The sequence below is a fragment of the Nerophis ophidion genome, linkage group LG03, assembly GCF_033978795.1.
Source record: "Nerophis ophidion isolate RoL-2023_Sa linkage group LG03, RoL_Noph_v1.0, whole genome shotgun sequence".
Taxonomy (NCBI): Eukaryota; Metazoa; Chordata; class Actinopteri; order Syngnathiformes; family Syngnathidae; genus Nerophis; species Nerophis ophidion.
The window spans coordinates 81,153,794-81,160,306 of NC_084613.1; the positions used below are offsets into that span (position 1 = coordinate 81,153,794).

General features: G+C 37.3%; 1 protein-coding gene across 1 annotated transcript in view; it reads right to left on the reverse strand.

The window, feature by feature from the left end:
• Positions 1–6,513, reverse strand: part of shank3a (SH3 and multiple ankyrin repeat domains 3a) — a 444,336-nt gene that overhangs the window by 206,813 nt on the left and 231,010 nt on the right. The window lies entirely within an intron of this gene.

Consider the following 6,513-nt stretch of genomic DNA (forward strand, 5'->3'; position numbering starts at 1 on the left):
AGAAGATGTAGGGGGAGAAGATGCATGAGAAGATGAAAAAGATGCATGAGAAGATGAAAGAGGATAAGATGAATGAGAAGATGTGAAGGTGGAGAAGATGTACGAGAAGATGGGGAGGAAATGATGCACGAGAAGATGGAGGAGAAGATGCATGAGAAGATGGAGGGGAAGATCAATGAGAAGATGGAAAAAAGAGAAGATGAAGGAGGAGAAAATGCGTGAGAAGATGGAGGTGATGATGCATGAGGAGGTGAAAAGGAGAAGATCCATGAGAAGAAAATGTCTGAGAAGATGGAGGAGAAAATGAATGAGAAGATGAGGAGTAGAAGATGCAAGAGAAGATGAAGAGAATATGCATGAGAAGATGAAGGAGGATAAATGCATGAGAAGATGAGGATGAGAAGATGCATGTGAAGATGGAGAAGATGCATGAGAAGATGAAGGAGAATATTTATGAGAAGATGAAGGAGAAGATACATGAGAAGATGGAGGGGGAGATGAATGAGAAGATGAAATAGGAAAAGATGCAAGAGAAGATGAAGAGAATATGCATGAGAAGATGGAGGAAAAATGCATGAGAAGATGCATGTGAAGATGGAGAAGATGCATGAGAAGATGAAGGAGAATATTTATGAGAAGATGGAGGGGGAGATGAATGAGAAGATGAAATAGGAAAAGATGCATGAGAAGATAAAGAAAGAGATGTATGAGAAGATAAAGGAAGAGAAGATGCATGAGAAGATGAAGAAGATGCATGAGAAAATGGAGGAGAAGATGCAGGAGGAGATGTTAGAGGAGAAAATGCATGAGAAGATGAAATAGGAAAAGATGCATGAGAAGATAAAGGAGGAGATGTATGAGAAGATGAAGGAAGAGAAGATGCATGAGAAAATGGAGGAGAAGATGCAGGAGGAGATGTTAGAAGAGAAAATGCATGAGAAGATAAAGGAGGAGATGTATGAGAAGATGAAGGAAGAGAAGATGCATGAGAAAATGGAGGAGAAGATGCAGGAGGAGATGTTAGAGGAGAAAATGCATGAGAAGATAAAGGAGGAGATGTATGAGAAGATGAAGGAAGAGAAGATGCATGAGAAAATGGAGGAGAAGATGCAGGAGGAGATGTTAGAGGAGAAAATGCATGAGAAGATGAAATAGGAAAAGATGCATGAGAAGATGAAGGAGGAGAAGATGCATGAAAAGGTGAAATAGGAGAAGATGAAGGAGGATATTAAGGAGGAGAAGATGCATGAGAAGATGAAAGAGGAGAAGATGCATGAGAAGGTGGAGGAGAAGATTAAGGAGGAGATGATGCATGAGAAGATAAAGGAGGAGAAGATGCATGAGAAGATGAAAGGAGAAGATGCATGAGAAGATGAAGGAGGAGAAGATGCATGAGAAGATGATGCATGAAAAGGTGAAATAGGAGAAGATGAAGGAGGAGATTAAGGAGAAGATGCATGAGAAGATGAAAGGAGAAGATGCATGAGAAGGTGAAGGAGGAGAAGATTAAGGAGGAGATGAAGGAGGATAAGATGCATGAGAAGATGAAGGAGGAGAAGATGCATGAGAAGATGAAAGAGGAGAAGATGCATGAGAAGGCGAAAAAGAAGATTAAGGAGGAGATGAAGGAGAATAAGATGCATGAGAAGATGAAGGAGGGGAAGGTGCATGAGAAGGCGAAAAAGAAGATTAAGGAGGAGATGAAGGAGAATAAGATGCATGAGAAGATGAAGGAGGGGAAGATGCATGAGAAGATGAAGGAGGAGAAGATGCATGAGAAGGTGTGAAGGAACCTCAGTATGAAAGAAAGTGTTTGACTTCTTGATCATGTGACCATGTTAGCGTGTTAGCTTAAATTGTTAGCAAACATTGTTTGAAATGTGTAAACATACAGTCAGTATTGTGACAAACTGTTGTGTGTTAGACACAATGTCACCACGCACAAACACAATGTCAGCACACACACACTATGTCAGCGCACACACAAACACACACACACCCTCACACTGTCAGCACACACACAAACACCCTTACACACACACGCTATGTCAGCACACGCGCACCCTCACACACACACTATGTTAGCACACACACACACACCCTCTCACACCCACGCACACACAATGTCATTACACACACACACACACACACACAAACACGCACAAAATGTCAGCGCGCGCACACACACACACACACACACACACACAAACACACACACAGACAATAAAGTGTACCGTACATGTAATGATGTGTTTGATGATGCAGGAATTTCCATTGACACAATCAGTTGTTTGTGAGAGTGACGTCTGTGGGAGGAGTCACGTGACTGTGGGAGGAGTCACGTGACTGTGGGAGGAGTCACGTGACTGTGGGAGGAGTCACATGACGTCAACACGTCTATCAGAAAATATCTTATGGAAAACTTACTGTATGTGACTCATGCAAGTAAGAATCAATTACTGCATGCACAGCAAATAACATTAGCACATACTGTACATTATCTTGTTAATATTACATACTCTACATGATTTTATTATTAGCACATACTGTACTTGATCTTGTTCATATTAGCACATACTGTACATGATCTTGTTAATATTAGCACATACTGTACATGATCTTGTTCATATTAGCACATACTGTACATAATCTTATTATTAGCACACTGTACATGATATTGTTAATATTAGCACATACGGTACATAATATTGTTATTAGCACATACTGTACATGATATTGTTAATATTAGCACATACTGTACATAATATTGTTATTAGCACATACTGTACATAATATTGTTCATATTAGCACATACTGTACATGATCTTATTATTACATAGTGTACATTATTAAGTTAATATTAGCACATACTGTACATGATATTATTACATAGTGTACATTATTATGTTAATATTAGCACATACTGTACATGATCTTGTTCATATTAGCACATACTGTACATGATCTTGTTAATATTAGCACATACTGTACATGATCTTGTTCATATTAGCACATACTGTACATAATCTTATTATTAGCACACTGTACATGATATTGTTAATATTAGCACATACGGTACATAATATTGTTATTAGCACATACTGTACATGATATTGTTAATATTAGCACATACTGTACATAATATTGTTATTAGCACATACTGTACATAATATTGTTCATATTAGCACATACTGTACATGATCTTATTATTACATAGTGTACATTATTAAGTTAATATCAGCACATACTGTACATGATATTATTACATAGTGTACATTATTATGTTAATATTAGCACATACTGTACATGATTATGTTAATATTAGCACATACTGTACATGATCATGTTAATATTAGCACGCATACTGTACATTATCTTGTTAATAGCACATACTGTACATGATCTTGTTAATATTACTACATACTGTACATGATCTTGTTAATAGCACATACTGTACATGATCTTGTTAATATTACTACATACTGTACATGATCTTGTTATTAGCATACTGTACATGATCTTGTTATTAGCACATACTGTACATGATCCTGTTCATATTAGCACATACTGTACATGATCATGTTCATATTAGCACATACTGTACATGATCATGTTCATATTAGCACACATACTGTACATGATCATGTTCATATTAGCACATACTGTACATGATCATGTTCATATTAGCACACATACTGTACATGATCATGTTCATATTAGCACACATACTGTACATGATTATGTTAATATTAACACACAAACTGTACATAATCTTGTTAATATTACTACATACTGTACATGATTATGTTAATATTACATACTGTACATGATCTTGTTATTAGCACATACTGTACATGATCATGTTCATATTAGCACATACTGTACATGATCATGTTAGTATTAGCACATACTGTACATGATCATGTTCATATTAGCACACACACTGTACATGCTTATGTTAATATTAGCACACATACTGTACATGATCTTGTTAATATTACTACATACTGTACATGATCTTGTTAATATTACTACATACTGTACATGATTATGTTAATATTTCTACATGCTGTACATGATCTTATTAGCACATACTGTACATGATCATGTTCATATTAGCACATACTGTACATGATCATGTTCATATTAGCACATACTGTACATGATCATGTTCATATTAGCACATACTGTACATGATCATGTTCATATTAGCACATACTGTACATGATCATGTTCATATTAGCACATACTGTACATGATCTTGTTAATATTAGCACATACTGTACATGATCTTGTTAATATTAGCACATACTGTACATGATCTTGTTAATATGAGAACATACTGTACATGATTACGTTAATATTAGCACATACTGTACATGATCATGTTAATATTAGCACATACTGTACATGATCTTGTTAGTATTAGCACATACTGTACATGATTATGTTAATATTAGCACATACTGTACATGATCTTGTGGCAAGACTACTTTCATGAGCATGTTAGCAAACAGTGCATTAATCAAGCCCCACATGACATCACATGACCTTTTACTTCCTCCAACATCCCCTTGACCATATAAGGCAACTACACTGAGGCTTGTGTGCAAGCTTTTCTACACAATTTATACAAACTATATAACTATACTACCTCTGTGGCATCAATACTATGTGTACTGTGAGTGTACTGAATGTGTACTGTGAGTGTACTGAATGTGTACTCTATGTGTACTCTGTGCCCCATGTGTGTACTATATGTGTACTGTGTATGTACTTTTTGTGTACTGTGTGTGTAGTGTAAGTGTACTGTATGTGTACTCTATGTGCACTGTGTGCCCCATGTGTGTACTGTGTGTGTACTGAATGTGTACTGTGTATGTACTGAGTGTGTACTGTATGTGTACTGTGCACCCCATGTGTGTACTATGTGTACTGTGTGTGTACTGTGTGTGTAGTGTACTATGTGTGTAGTGTATGTGTACTGTGTGTGCCCCATAAGTGTACTTATTGTGTACTGTGTGTGTACCATGACTGTACTGAATGTGTACTGTATGTGTACTGAATGTGTACTTAATGTATACTTGTGTGTGCCCCATATGTGTACTGTGTGTGTAGTGTATGTGTACTCATTGTGTACTGAATTTGTACTCAATGTGTACTATGTGTGTACTTAATGTGTACTGTGCGTGTACTTAATGTGTACTCAATGTACACTGTTTGTGTAATGAATGTGTATTTAATGTGTGTGTGTGTTCTGCATGTGTACTTGATGTGTACTGCGTGTGTACTGTGTGCGTACTGTGTGTACCATGAGTGTACTGAGTGTGTACTGCATTTGTAGTGTATGTGTACTCAGTGTACTGTTTGTGTAGTAAACGTGTACTCAATGTGTACTGTGTGTGTAGTGTATATGTACTCAATGTGTACTGTGTGTGTACTGAATTTGTACTCAATGTGTACTCTGTGTGTGTACTGAATGTGTACTTAGTGTGTACTGTGTGTGGGCCTAAAGTGTACTCAATGTACACTGTGTGTGTACTGTATGTGTACTTTATGTGTACTGAATGTGTAGTGAATGTGTACTCAATGTTTACTGTGTGTGCTATGTGTGTACTCAATATGTACTGTGTGTGTACTGAATGTGTACTGTATGGGAATTTAGTGTGTACTGTGTGTGTGCCTAAGGTTTACTCAATGTACACTGTTTGAGTACTGTATTTGTACTGAATGTGTACTTTATATGCACTGTGTGTGTACTGTGTGTGTAGTCAGGGGCATCGAAAAGGGGGGTAAAGGAGACGGATTCTAGGGGCCCATGATGGAAGGGGGGCCCAGAGAGGCCCCTAATGATGATGAAATTATGTGTTCGGGGGCCCTGTAAAGATTATTTTCATGGGGCCCGAAATCCCTAGCAGTGCCCCTGTGTGTAGTGCATGTGTACTTTGTGTGTAGTGTGTGTGTGTACTCAAAGTGTACTGTGTGTGCACCATGTGTGAACTGTATGTGTACCTAAGGTGTACTCAATGCATACTGTCTGTGTACTGTATGTGTACTCGATGTGTACTGTGTGTATACTGAATGTGTACACAATGTGTACTGTGTGTGTACTGTATGTATACTCAATGTGTACTGTGTGTACTCGATGTGTACTGTGTGTGTACTTTGTGTACTGTGTGTGTACTTTATGTGTAATCAATGTGTGTACTGTGTGTGTACTTAATGAGTACTGTATGTGTGATCATTGTGTACATAATGAGTACTCTGTGTACTGTATGTGTACTCAGTGTACTGCATGTGTAATCAATGTGTACTGTATGTGTAATCAATGTGTACTGTGTGTGTACTGTATGTGTACTTAATGAGTAGTGTGTACTGTATGTGTACTCAATGTGTACCGTGTGTGTACGTACTGTATGTGTACTCATTCAATGTCTACTGTGTGTGTATTGTGTGTGTACTGTACATGTACTTTATGTATACTGTACATATACTTCATGTGTACTGTGTGTG